Here is a 15,798-nt window from a genome sequence, read left to right as displayed (position 1 = left end):
TCAATGAAGAGCTTGGAGAGAGAAAATCCCCAAAAGTTTTCCAATTGGGCAATTAACTATCCTGATGCTTATTAAGGGAGGACCCCAAAAGAAGTAAGTAAATACTAGTGCATAAGAGAGTGAAGCTTTTGCTTGATGAGCTAGGCTTAGGGTTTGCATTCCAAGTTAGACTATTTATACAAAAGAGCAAATTAAATAAATGTCCGTGTAAAACGCGGTAAAACAGATAGCACTGCACGGGTTGTGCAGAAGTGGCACGGTCCATACGTGCACGACAGGACAACAGATCCCGTGCAGGAATGGCATGGGGCAACGACTGCTTCTCTTCTCTTCTCTTCGTGTTGATATTGCACGGGGCTTGTTAGGTTGTGCATAGCTTTCTCAACCTTCCTCTTCTCTCCTTCCCTTCCTCTTGCTCCTTTCTTCTAGTAGAGAGGGTCACACACACACACACATGGTTGAACAACCCCTAGTATGCGAGTGAGTGTCCTATACGTCACTTGGCCTTCAAAATTTGTTAGTTCATTAAAATAAACACCAAGGCAAGGCAAGGCAAAAGGGCGTAAAATGAAACTAATAAAGCAATAAACGTGCTCTAATCTAAAGAAAGGGTCCTAGAAAAGAGGTGAAACAAACTATAAAAATCAACAATAAAGGGTGTTATCAAAATTTCTCAAGCTTGCCTTTTGCCTTTTACTTGTCCTCAAGAAAAGTTCAAGGATAGGAGTGAGTGATAACAAAAAGGAAGACACGAAAAATAAATTACGAAAATAAAGAGAAAATAAACAAAAACCTAAGAAGCCTACAACATTGGTACTCCCTCGGTTACAATCCCAACCATAAGCAATGTGAAGAATACGAACTCAAAACACCATAACCCCGTGAAGGTCGGGTCCGTAACATGTCCCTTCCTCCCAACCAATCTTAATTACCGCGTTCCTTCCCCCAAGCTTGACTTTGGCCTATGGAATGATGTCTCTTGACTCCTCGAAGGAGCCGGAAGAATAGAGTATGAGATGAGAAAGAAGGGTCTCTCGTCGTCTTCCCGATATTTCTCTTCATATGCTTGGCATTAGCTCCCGCCACCGACGAGGACGAGGACGATGACTCAACTACAAGAAGAAACGAAAGGGCTTAAAGGGTTGAAATACGGATAAGGTTAGGGTGTGGAAGAATTTGGCAAGTGATGGTATACGTAATGGTGAAACTCATTGCAAAGGACCGAGTGGAATTATTGAATTTAACTCATGAGAGGAAAATATTGCCTAGAAAAACTTGGCAACGGGGGTATGCCACATGCGCTTTAGACTTTAATATTCACGGTGCTTTCTAACATGCTCAATTGAGAGAGAAAGTGAGAATAGGGAGGAGCATATATACATTGGATACTCTAAAAGCAACAAAATAAAGGAACTTATTTTTGTATATATATAATTTTTTTTTAACATACTAATACCACTTCAAACATTACGAGATTCACCATCTAAGGGTAGTGAAAATGGGGGACAAGGGTTATGTGTCGTGATTCACAAAGAAAAGGGTAAAAGGCTAGGCATGGGTTAACTAAAGGTGAATTAAAGAGAGAAACAAACCAACATAGAGTTAGCTCAAGTGGTAAGCAGCTTGATGCCGCTTAAGGGAGGTCTCGGGTTCGAGCCTCGCCGTATGCAGAAACTCTTGTTGGGAGACTCACCCACCACAAGCAAGGTGTGCGACCCGAGTCGAATCCGGATGTAGTCGGAGCTAAGCTCCGGTGAACCGGGTGTGCTATGCGTAAAAAAAAGAGAGAAACAAAAATTATGGTATGGAAAAATGAAAATAGTATAGCCTATGATGGTGCCTTTCTTCAAAAAAGTAGCTCGGTCGCGGCTTTGAGAAAGGTGAAAGTTGTGTCTGGTAGATACATGTGCTGTAACACCCCGACAATTCTCCCTTTTCTAGAATAACCTTTTTATAGATTATAAATATAGATAATTATCAAAGTATTATCGCCCGTGTGAAAACATAACGGGTTATTCAGAATTTTGCAGCGGAAAACATAAAACTAACTTTAAGTTTATAAATAATCAACTATAGAGTTAACTCCAAAACCAATCAACGAAAATAAAGTCAACTTAGCTAGTTCAACAAGTTTAAAGTCCAATTAAACAAACCAAAGTCAACTTAGCAAATCAAAACTAAATACAAGCTCTCTAGTCCCGAACCCAATGATGCATCATCTTCAAACCTGTAGATGGGCAATGCTTATTGATCTTTAGAGACTGCTCACCAAAATGGGTCATCACAGGATCAATAAGGCATAGCCATGATCAACACACACAAACAAAGCACGTAATCAGCAAAGCTGAGTACTACATACTAAATCAATGAATAAATATTCCTAACATGATGCTAATAAAGCATAAGTAAGGACAACCGAAACATATTGACTTGGATACCACATTTGACTGGACTAGACTAGACCTTTATATCATTAATATTATTTTAATTGAAATAGTCAATGGATCGAGTTGTCCAACCAGAAGTCTTCACTAAGGAAGACGAGGTACGGGCGCGAATCCGTAACCTCAGTGACCTGCGATATCGAGGAACTTTTGAAGATATCGAGGAACGTTTGAAGAAAAATAGAACATAGTGATAAATCTGGTCCTAGAAAAGGCCATGGGCTACCACCATGAACCCCAACTCCTGTTTGTCCGTCACTTCAGACGTGCACATTCTAAACCTATTGCTATTCAGTTTCACTTCACATGATTTACCAATTAATACTTTGTTATGACTCGTCAATCACATAAATCACATAATCAACAAGTATTCACAGATGTTTTTATCTTGGAATTAAGTAAGCAATCACAAAGTTATCAATCAAGAACTCATTCCAATTAATTCAACCTTTCCTTTTGAAGGAAATAATGCCCTTGGTCCAAGTTTGCATTTAATGCATTTAATGCTAAGTCTAATAAATGCGGTTCAGTATTAATTAACAAGTTAATAATTCAGTGAGATCAAGTGAACTGAATGCCTAGCTAGAGGTCGCTTCAGTTCAAGTGGAATTAATAATATTAATCCACAACTTACTCTTGAGTGAACCCGTAGGGTCACACAAATAGCACGTGAACGGATCAAGTATTTAAGTGAATATATTATTCATAAAGTACTCTATTTATGATCATTCGGAAATGACGGATCTCGGTTCCAGTGGGAGCTGAAATCGTCAAAAGGGAAAGTAAAGAATATTCCGGAAATGGGGATATTGCCCGAAACGGAAATATGGTTCATGACGGAAATATAAATATTATCCAAGTCATAGATGTTGCCGGAAACGGAAACATGGATCATATCAGAAAATATTAACGGAAATAGAAATATTGTCGGAATCGGAAATATTGCCGGAAACGGAAATATTACCGGAATCGGAAATATCGATGGAATAGGAAATTATTCTCGGAATCGGAAATATTAACGGAAACGTAAATATTTGTTCGAAATGGAAATAGATTCCGGAATCGGAAAACGAATAGGAATCTCGACGAGCGACAAGCCGGCAAGCGAGCCGACCAATCGCTCGAAAAGCAAAAGGCCGAGAGCACAACACTAGGCGCGAAGCCCAGCACCGACTCCCAGCCGTGTGCGATGGGCCTGGAGTGACGTGGGCCGCAGCGAACCAAGGCAAGCAGCAGAAAGCCAAGGCAAGCAGCAGCGCATGGCCGAGACCAAACGACAGCGCGCGCTGGGCCTTGGGCCATCAACGACTGCGTTTGGGCCTAACCAGGCACGCGCGCCAGCGTGGCCCTTGTGGTTGCGTTGGTTGCTTCGTCTTGGGCTTCAAGCAATGTCCGGTTATTTAATCTCCAAGTAACTTTGGCTTTGAGTATTAGTTTTCCTAGGCCTACTTGAATTGGATTAATTAAGAGTTTAATTATTGCTATAATTCTAATTGGTTAAGAATTTCAATCCAAATGGGATTGGTAATTGTTTTCCTAGTAAGACTCAAATTCCTTATTTCCTACTCTATAAATACGAGGCTAGACCTCATAATTAATATACATCAAATCATATTCTTTACATATAATGTGTTCAAGGGAGAACATAGTTTATAGCCTAACCCGAGTGCATAAAACCTTAGTAATATCCTAGTTGGTTGAACCTAAGGCGGATTCGAACGTGCTGTGTACTTTCTACGGAGGGGCGACACTTGGAACTCTAAAGACTTGTTCTTGTTCGGTTCGGGAGCAGCTAGGGAAGGCACGCATCACATTGTATGTAACCTAAATTATGCTAATTGACTATGTGGCAATTAATTTGGATTAATTCCTGACTTTATGGTTTTTCCGCATGAATTATATTGTTTGTATTATTCATAACCCGTCAGTGGTATCACGAGCCTCTAATTAATTCCATAATCATTTATAGTTAACATGGATTAAATTTTATAAATTTGCAATGAGTTAAAGGGGTGATTAATTTCGTGATTGTAATTAATTGCAAATTCGTGCGATTATTTGATTATATGTTCGCAGAATTTTCGGCAGTTTTGTCAATAATGATCGACTTCTTATGTTTTTATAGTGAATTTCGCATGTAAACGACGTTTTAAAATTTTGACAAAAATCACAAAATTGATGCCGAACCCAGAATGCCCAAATTCGAAGCCTAACTATGACTTTTCAGAGGTTTTAGTTTTTCGAATGCAAAATTTGTAATTTTTATGATGTTAAATTAAATATTTGGGAATCTTGTTTGTAAATCTTGAATTTATGATTGACCTACTGTAACACCCCGATAACTCTCTCTTTTCTAAAATAACTTTTTAATATAAAACGTAGAGAATTATCAAGGCATTATCGCCCGTGTGAAAACGTTTCGGCTTATTCAGAATTTTGCAGCGGAAAACATAATAAATAACTTTAATAACTTAAATAAGTCAACTACCAAAACCAACAAACCGAAGTCGACCTAATTAGTTCAAATCAAATTCAAGTCCATTAAAACAAGTTCAACAAAACCAAATTCAAATGAAATAAAATAACGACTGCACAAATCTCTCCAGATCCCGAACCCCAGTGATGCATCATCTTCAAACCTGCAATGGACAATGCTTATTGATCCCTAGAGACTGCTCACCAAAGTTTGGGTCATTACAGGATCAATAAGGCATAGCCATGATCAACATGCACAAGCAAAAGCACGTAATCAGAAAAGCTGAGTACTACATACTAAATCAATAATAATCCTAACGTGATTCTATTAAACGAACAATCCTAACATGATACTAATGACGTAAATAAGGACAACCAAACCATAATAATTTGAAACCACACTTAACTAGACTAGACTAGACTAGACTAGACTTTTATAACATTAATATTATTTAATTGAAATAGTCAATGGACTGAGTTGTGTACTAGAAACTTCTTCACTAAGGAAGACGAGGTACGGGCGCGACTCCGTAAACCCCAATGACCTGCGATATCGAGGGACTTTTGAATAAAATAGAACCGGTGATCAATCCGGCCCAGAGAAAGCCATAGGCGACCCATGACCCCAACTCCTGATTGCCCGTCACTTTAGACGTGCACAGTCTAAAGCTATTGCTACTTAGTTTCACTTTACATGATTTACAAATTAAATTGTGTTATGACTCTAGAATCACATAACTCGTACAATCAACAATTAATCACAACTATTTTTATCTTGGAATTAAGTAAGTGATCACAAAGGTATCAATCAAGACTTATTCCAATTAATTCAACATTTCCTTTAATACTGATCAACCCATCTATATGGGTATAAGGTTTCAACTTACTAAACAAGGTCATCGGCCCTTATAAAGTAGTGAAAAGCTAAAAGGGAACAACGATCAATCGATCTAAACCAATATATATGAAATAGTATAAAGTTCCCAACTGACATGCTTGCATCAATAATCCATGCTAACATGTTATAATTCTCATAATAAAGTTCTATGCTCAATGCATTCATTCAACGACATTGAATCATGAAATTTCCAACATAAACCAGTCCACACATACCTTTAACATAGTTTCAACAATAGCACACATTCACAAACACACCGGTATGTACGTACCTTGTGTAAACAAACTGATAGGCCACTTTAACACTTTTAAAAGTCGCCTACAGATAATTCTCCGCCTAAAACAATCAACAAAGATTCCCAATCAACTTCTAATCATTCACCACAATAATAGATCACTCTAAATACACCCTAAACATATTTAGAACATTCCTCAATATCCAAACTTAATTACTAAATCTCCTAGCATAATGAATACTTCACTAACGATCACGAATCATCACAAATCCCAATATAACACGCAATTTACAATTTCCAGCAATATAAAATAGTTTAAAACTAATCCAAAATATATCCAACATACTTAAAATCATAAAAATAATAACTTTAATAACTTATAATCATTCTACCATGATTTTAAAATATTAAAACCTTAAAAATTCATGTTTTAATAATTAAAATCCTTATTTTAATTTAATTATATAAATCTGAAAATTAAATTATTAATTATGCAAGGTATATATTATAAAATTTCATAACTTAATAATAAAACTATAAGTTAATTCAAGAAACATGAATTAAATTAATAAAACATATTTAATAAAACATAACTAAAACATAATTTAGTTTAGGGTTGAGAATTAACCAAAAACAAGAAGGGGTGGCTGGCCGGCGGAGCACAGGCGGTGCGGAGCGACGGACGGAGCACGGAGCACGGCTGGCCGGTGGCGCAGCGGTGGTTACTTGCGGCTGCGAGTGACCTGTGCGTGCAGAATAGGGCAAACGAAGAGGAGGGCTTCGTGAGCGTGAGGGAGAACAAGAGGAGCGTTGGCTGGTGTTGGTTGGACGGCGGCGGTGACACGGTAGTGCAGCACTAGTGGTCGTCGTGGCCGGTTTCGCGGGTGGTTATGGCTACGCTACAGACAGAATCACGAGTGAAGGGAGAGATAAAACGAAAAGATAAAGGAAGAACAAGAGGAGGAGGAGAATTACTGGACGAAGGAGGATAATTGGTGGCTGTGTGGTGGTTGGTCGACGGTTGCGGCGGCGCTGCAAGGGTGCAGCGGTTCAGCAAGCTACACGTGAATGGAAGAGGAGATTGCGGGTTTGCATATTCACGTGAATTGTATGTGGGTTTGAGAGGAGTGAAACTTGTGAGTCAATTTTGGGTTTTATCTATTTGGGCTTTTCCAAGATTGGGCTAGGATTAGGATTTGGGTTTGAGTGTATGAATCAAAAACCGATTCGGATTGTTTTCTGAATTCGAATTCTTTTCAAAGTAAAATTCAAAACTATTTTGATTTCATAAATCGTTAAATATGTAGAACGTAATTAAAATAAATAAATATGCGTTAATTATATATTTATTACTAAAATTCATAAATTTTATTTAAAATAAATAATATACGTTAAAATATATTAATAAAATTTATAAATTTACGGGGGATTACAATCTACCCCTCTTAAAAGAAGTTTCGTCCTGAAACTTGACACGAAATTTCACACATTTTCCCCAAAAGCTTTTAACTTATTCTTACTAGAGAAGTACTTGTGCCACCTATGTGCACTCTTTTGCCAACTCAAAGTTGCTTGTGTTACTCATGAACACCTTTTTTTCTTATGCGGAGAATCTATTTACTTTGCACCAACATGTATAAGTTGCTAAAAATGAGCATAAAATGCATAAAATTGCTATAAAAATAGGTAAAAAGTGCGAATTTCTATCGCATTCTACCCCCCTTAAAGAAAACGAGTTACGCCCCCGTAACTCATCTCAGGGAATAACTTTGGATATTTCCACTTCAACGAATCCTGTCCCCAATGCAATATTTTCACTCAAATCATTCCAGCAAATGGACTTCTACACTTTTTCCCACACAATGCCTCAACATGTGACATCGTAATGCTCGCATGGTAATTATTGATGCACGAAAATTCAATAAAATCTAGATGATCTCCCAACTTCTCTTTAAAGCCAATAGCACAGGCTCCCAACATATATTCCATAGTTTGGTTAGTCCTCTCAGGCTGACCATCAATTGTAGGATGAAAAGCAGTACTCTTTTTCAATCTTGTCCCCAAGATTAAACTGGACCTTATTGCCAAAATTTCAGACTTTTGTGCTCGGTAAGGATCTTATATGTTGCCCTATAAAGGTAATGACTCTAAATATTCGCAGATAACACCATAGCAGCTAGCTTTAGGTCATGAGTAGGTTAATTAGCCTCGTAAGGTTTCAACTGACGCGACAACGAGTGTGGAGGTCAAATGCTCCTTTAAAATCTGGAAAGCTTCCTCACATTTCTCACTCCACTTGAATTTCGATTCCTTTTTCAACAAGTTGGTCATTGATTTTGCTTTCTTCCAAAAGTCTTTCACAACCTCCTATAATGGTCATCTAGGCCTAGAAAACTTCAGATATCAGACACGCTCTTGGAATAGGTCACTCACTCACAGCTTGGATCTCACGTAGGATCTACCGAAACTCCTTCTGCTCACTTTTCCTTTTTTTACCGAACTTCATCGCGCCTTTCATGGATGCATAACTTTTGGGCTTAACTCTTTGTTCTTTCACCAATTCGTATAATACTCCCATTTTTCAAGACACCAAATGATTTCTAACGATCCTGGACCACCCGAATCTTCTCTTAAATTTATTCCTTTACGTAACGTAGTTTTTAATCAATTTAGTCCTTCACTTTTCCATCTGTGTCACTTATACACACATGACTTCAAGATTTGTATACTTCATCTAATAAAACTAGATTCTTTCTAAGCGTCTCCAAAATAATCCTCAAGTGTTTGCCATGCTCTTTCTCATTGTTGAATAAATCAGGATATCGTCAATAACATAATAACGAACTTAATTCGGAATTCGTGGAAAATCTTATTCATCAAATCCATAAATATGGCAGGTGCATTGGTTAACCCAAAAGACATTACTCAAACACATAGTGACAATGACGAGTCCTAATGAGGTTTTAGGCCCTTATCAGCTATTCTCAATTGGTGGTACGTCAAACACAAATAAGTCTTCGAGAACACACTCGCCCAATTCAATTGGTCCAATATGTCATCTATCCTAGGCAAAGGATATTTGTTCTTGATGGTGTTTAGCTCCCTAAAATCGATGCATAATTCCATACTCTTATCTTTCTCCTTAACAAACAACACAGGAGCTCCCCACGGTGATGCACTAGGCCTAATATACCCCTTAACGAAACGACTCTTGCAATTGTGTCTTAATTCGCTCATTTCAGGAGGTGTCATTCTATATGGTGCTTTAGATATAGGTGTCGTTCCAGGAACTAAGTCTATAGTGAACACAAAGGCTCTAACAGGTAACATACTTGCAATTTCACTCGGAAACACATCAATGAATCCACTCACAATGGTGACATCCTCGATCTTCACTCCAACTTCTTTACTCACCTCTAACACACTACATAAAAATAGTTCACACCCCCTATTCATCAATTTCCTCACTTGCATTACGGAAATAACTAAAGGTTCTTGGACTTCTTAAAACATCTATATGAGGTCAACCTTCCAATAGGGTTCCTTACTTACTTTCTGAATTTCACAATCTACCTTAGCCTCGTACAAACTTAGGCAGTCCAATTCCAGAATTACATCTAGGTTTCCCAGGTTAAACTCTAACAAATTAGAAGGAAAACGCAATCTTTTATCTTTCAAGACAAGTTCTTAAACAACTTGATACACCTTATGGTTACACCAGTGGGTATACTAACCGATAAATCAACCACCTCAAAATCCACTAAATTTAGACTCTTAACAACAAATGACAAAACAAAAGAATGAATTGCCCCTGAATCAAACAACGTTTTAACTAGCACGGAGTTAATAGAAAAAGTACCATAAACTACGTCTGCAAAACGTTCAGCTTTATTTCTACTCATCACGAACAGTTTACCCGGAGCCTTATTATGGTTGTTATTCTCATTAGAAGACTTATGGAGGTTCTCTTAGTTGTCTTGCGCCCCTACAGGCTTCAAACCCTAGTTTTCTGGCTGGTTAAATCCCTACTTCACCTGGTTACCACTCCCATTACCATTTTTTTTCTCTTGAAATTCCCTTGGTTTTCCCCAGCATTAAACTCTTTTTCTTTCCTCCCCAACAACAATATTTTACTTGTCCCTTCTAGACTGTAAACCATAAATATCAGCAGCTTTCCCATACACAATATCCAAAGATGTAAAGGTTTCCCCACCTAATCCTAATTGGATCTCATCAATCAAACCTTGCTCAAACCTCTGAGCCTTTAGCTCCTCTGTGGCTACAACTTCAAGTGCAAACCTCGACAATGCTATAAATTTGCTATAGTAATCGGCAATGGTCATACTTCCCATCCTAAGGTTTATGATTTTTTGTGCCTTTTGCTTTCTCATAAAAGGAGGATAAAACATTTTCCTTAAGGCAGTAACAAACGAATCTAAATTCAATCCCTCAACAGCGCTAAGTCTAGCCCCATTTTCTCTCCACCACAAATCAGCTTCATCTTCCAAGTATAGTACAATTGACCCACTCTTATGTTCTCAAGACAGTTCACAGCCCCAAACAGTTTCTCAAACTCTCTAACCCAGTTCTCTAAAAAGGTGGGATCAGCTTGCCCCTTAAAGTATGGCGGCTTAACTTTGGCTAACCTTTCAAACATGTCCCCAGTAGAATCAGGACGCTCAGTTCTCTCTTGAGCCAGTCTTTTCGTCAAAAGGCGAATAGCAGCAACTAACTCACTATTGCTTGTAATTCTAGTGTGCGACCTAAAATTAATGACTCTACGATACATAACTCATATGTCACCTCTACGAAAGAAATTTTGATTTGATCATAGAGATCGCATCAACAAACACTTATTCAAGAATGTACACCAATATTAGAGAAATCATCGTCACTCATTCATGAAAAATATCCCCATCAAGGACAAACAATTTGAAAACCAATGAATGGAAGTTCAATCACAACAAATAAGTAATAATATTCTCATTCGCGTGCCCAAAATAAACTCTTGATCATTTGGATTATCAATAATCTAACTTTTATTCCTCGAAAGAAAAGGTTGATAACAATTCCTAAATCGTAACATTGTGTTTGTCCTAAGATAAAATAAAGGTTCTATGACATAAATTTAAACTACTGTTGGCGAATATTGGAATTCCCAAATTGGAAAAGAATACTTTAACTTCTATTGCTAACTCTATAAAGGTTTATTATATCCTTGAAAAGAATAAAGAATAACTGAAACTCCTATTGCTTTAACTTTAAACTGTTGTAGCTTTGCTACTTATTCTCCCAAACATTTAAGAACAAACTAACTATTACAACTTCAAATGTTTAAGGCATCTTGTCTATCTGTTATTTCCTTGGAAATTTGTGGAGTGAAATCTAGATCCTTAGTATTCATCGATCTTCTCAAGGGATCCTATGTTGGTGTATTTGGAAAGAAACATTTTATTCCTGAAAGAGACAACTTAAGGTCTTACTAACGATTTCCCAACCAAAGCATAACCAAAATTCAATAAAACAATAAGTTTGGTGGACTCAAACAATTTCTATGCACATTTAAATGCAACACTTAAACATTTAACACATGCACATAGCAAGTAACTTCTTATGCTAGCAATTAACTACTAATGCACATGTAATTCTATCCTATATGCCCTTTTCTATATTACCCATCTCTAATAATAAATCATAATAGGTCAAACATTGAAGAATTTAAAGAATAAAGCAAGAACGATTAGTAAGAAATAATTTTATTAAACAAATTAATAATAAACGAATAAATAAAATAAAGAATTTTTTTTTAAAACGAATAAATAATAAGAATTTTTTTATTAACGAATAAATATACTTAAGGAATAAGATTTTTAATTTTTTCGAATATATTTAATTTAATTTCAAAAAGAAAGAAAAACGTACTTAATTCACATAAACGAAAAGTTTCGAATAAATAAGTTAATTTCGAACTTAAATGAGAAATATTAATATACTTTCAAACAAAATAAAATGAATTTGGTCCCCCCCCAAAAAAAAAGTACGCATTTTAAAATGATATAATGAGTAGGAGCTCAATTCTAGGAAATTCGTTTTAGAGAACTAGCTAGTTTAGGCGCCTAAAAATCATTGAAGTAAAACCATAAGCTCTGATACCACTTTGTAACAGCCCGATAACTCTCTCTTTTCTAAAATAACTTTTTAATATAAAACGTAGAGAATTATCAAGGCATTATCGCCCGTGTGAAAACGTTTCGGCTTATTCAGAATTTTGCAGCGGAAAACATAATAAATAACTTTAATAATTTAAATAAGTCAACTACCAAAACCAACAAACCGAAGTCGACCTAATTAGTTCAAATCAAATTCAAGTCCATTAAAACAAGTTCAACAAAACCAAATTCAAATGAAATAAAATAACGACTACACAAATCTCTCCAGATCCCGAACCCCAGTGATGCATCATCTTCAAACCTGCAATGGACAATGCTTATTGATCCCTAGAGACTTCTCATCAAATATTGGGTCATCACAGGATCAATAAGGCATAGCCATGATCATCATGCACAAGCAAAATCACGTAATCAACAAAGCTGAGTACTACATACTAAATCAATAATAATCCTAACGTGATTCTATTAAACGAACAATCCTAACATGATACTAATGACGTAAATAAGGACACCAAACCATAATAATTTGAAACCACACTTAACTAGACTAGACTAGACTAGACTAGACTTTTATAACATTAATATTATTTAATTGAAATAGTCAATGGACTGAGTTGTCTACTAGAAACTTCTTCACTAAGGAAGACGAGGTACGGGGCGACTCCGTAAACCCCAATGACCTGCGATATCGAGGGACTTTTGAATAAAATAGAACCAGTGATCAATCCGGCCCAGAGAAAGCCATAGGCGACCCATGACCCCAACTCCCGATTGTCCGTTGATGAGCGACATTTATTTCGCTCTTAGCTTAGGATTTTATGTTAGTTTTTATGCTTTTTTATAGTTTTTATAGCTTTTTGTGTGCATTTTATAAGTTTCGTTCCATCTTATGCTTTACAGGTGATTATGATGAAAAGTGATGGAAAACAAGTAGAATCGAGCCAAAACAGGGCTTGTGCGATCGAGTGATGGTTTGTGCGCCCGAATAGAGCAGTGCAAATGGACTTAAGGAATTTCCAGTTTTGTGCGATCGAATGCCCTCTGTTGTTCGGTCGCACAGAATGGATTTCTGAGACAGAATGTCCCAAATTTGGAAAACGACCGCACAAGGCCTTATGTTCGACAGCACAGCATTTGTTCGACCGCACAGCTTTTTGAGTTCGACCGCACAAAAGTTGTGCGCCTGATTAGTTCTTCTTGTTCGACCGAATAGTGCTGCAAAGGAGACTTGAGCCAAAGAAACCCCATTCGACCGAACAGGATTTTACGTTCGGTCGCACAGGACGAAGGAAATGATCTTCGTTGTCTTCGCTCGCACAGGACTGCATTTGGTCGAACAAAGTCATATACGTTCGGTCGCACAGTGGGTACGTGCGACCGAATCGCTGCACGGGCTGCTATTTTTTGAACTTTGACTTCTATTTGAGGAAACATATAAATAGATTTTTCGTTATTTTTATGGGGGGAGTTAGTTTTTTTTACGTAATTCATTTTTTCTAATCTTCAGATTTTAGGCTTAGCTTAGAATTCTCTCTCTAGAAATAGTTTAGGGCTTAGATTAGAGATTAGGATTAGGATTCTTAGCTTCAAATTCTTCATTCTTAGTTGAATTCAATCATCAATTTTCAGATTTCTTTCCTCTTTCTCTTGAGTTTTGTTCTTCAATTTTGTGCTTCAAGTTTGATGCAATTTCTTCATTTCAAGGTATAATTCTGATTCTGATTCTTCTTTTGATTTTGTTCTTTAATTCTTTAATTGCTTTGTTAATTTCGTTATGCTTTGATTTCATGCTTGAATTCTAGAATTAGTTTCAAATTTTGATTGTTCTTAGTTTTTCCCCAATTTTTGTGGTTTGAATTTTCTGAATTTTCTTGATTCAATTAGCTTCATTGTTGCAATTAGATTCATGATTAGGATTAATGTTAGTTTAATGTTGATGTTAATCATGCTAATTGAGTAGTTTAGTTTAGAGGTTAGGGATGAAGCTTTGGGATTGAATTTGGAGAAGTTTTGGGGAAATTCATGATTGATGTTGTGATTAAATGTGATTCGGTGCTAGGACATCCATGCCTAGTTAAGTAGTAGTCGCGAATGCTATTTGATTAGAATCTATTGGAATGCATGGTTAGGTTTGGCAAGAGATTGTGGGCCTAATTTGTGCATGTGGATAGTAGTGCCTATTATATGCTAGTTAGTTTAATCCAGGATTAGGCGAAAGCTCTTCCGTGGGTTAGACGCTTAGCGTTCCCTATCCGAGAGGTGGCGGGTTCGTCATTAGATTCTATTCCCCTATGCATCAAGTCTATGCATATTCATGATTGTTTGGACCTTGTGCTTCCTTTGATTCGATTTCCATAGCAGATTCCCGAATCCTCTAGAGTTTCCTTATTTGTTTGCTTTTCTAGCTTTGATTAGTTTAATTCAAAAACTCAAATTCCTTCCGAACTAGCTTGTGAACGCATAGATTGATAAGTCAAACATATCAATTCCTATGGGACGATCCCTATGCTTGCCGCTATAGTCAATATAGCCGGTAGTTTAGGTGTTTTATAAATTTTGTTTGATTAGGTTGTTTTCTATCAACGACGGAAAATACACTTATCATCCGTCACTTTAGACGTGCACAGTCTAAAGCTATTGCTACTCAGTTTCACTTTACATGATTTACAAATTAAACTCTGTTATGACTCAAGAATCACATAAGTCGTACAATCAACAATTAATCACAACTATTTTTTTATCTTGGAATTAAGTAAGTGATCACAAAGGTATCAATCAAGACTTATTCCAATTAATTCAACATTTCCTTTAATACTGATCAACCCCTCTATATGCATGGGTATAAGGTTTCAACTTACTAAACAAGGTCCTCGGCCCTTATAAAGTAGTGAAAAGCTAAAAGGGAACAACGATCAATCGATCTAAACCAATATATATGAAATAGTATAAAGTTCCCAACTGACATGCTTGCATCAATAATCCATGCTAACATGTTATAATTCTCATAATAAAGTTCTATGCTCAATGCATTCATTCAACGACATTGAATCATGAAATTTCCAACATAAACCAGTCCACACATACCTTTAACATATTTTTAACAATAGCACACATTCACAAACACACCGTTATGTACGTACCTTGTGTAAACAAACTGATAGGCCACTTTAACACTTTTAAAAGTCGCCTACAGATAATTCTCCGCCTAAAACAATCAACAAAGATTCCCAATCAACTTCTAATCATTCACCACAATAATAGAGCACCCTAAATACATCCTAAACATATTTAGAACATTCCTCAATATCCAAACTTAATTACTAAATCTCCTAGCATAGTGAATACTTCACTAACGATCACGAATCATCACAAATCCCAATATAACACGCAATTTACAATTTCCAGCAATATAAAATAGTTTAAAACTAATCCAAAATATATCCAACATACTTAAAATCATAAAAATAATAACTTTAATAACTTATAATCATTCTACCATGATTTTAAAATATTAAAACCTTAAAAATTCATGTTTTAATAATTAAAATCCTTATTTTAATTTAATTATATAAATCT

Source organism: Spinacia oleracea, chromosome 3 (genome assembly GCF_020520425.1).
Source record: "Spinacia oleracea cultivar Varoflay chromosome 3, BTI_SOV_V1, whole genome shotgun sequence".
Taxonomy (NCBI): domain Eukaryota; kingdom Viridiplantae; phylum Streptophyta; class Magnoliopsida; order Caryophyllales; family Amaranthaceae; genus Spinacia; species Spinacia oleracea.
Note: the sequence above shows the minus strand (reverse complement) of the source record.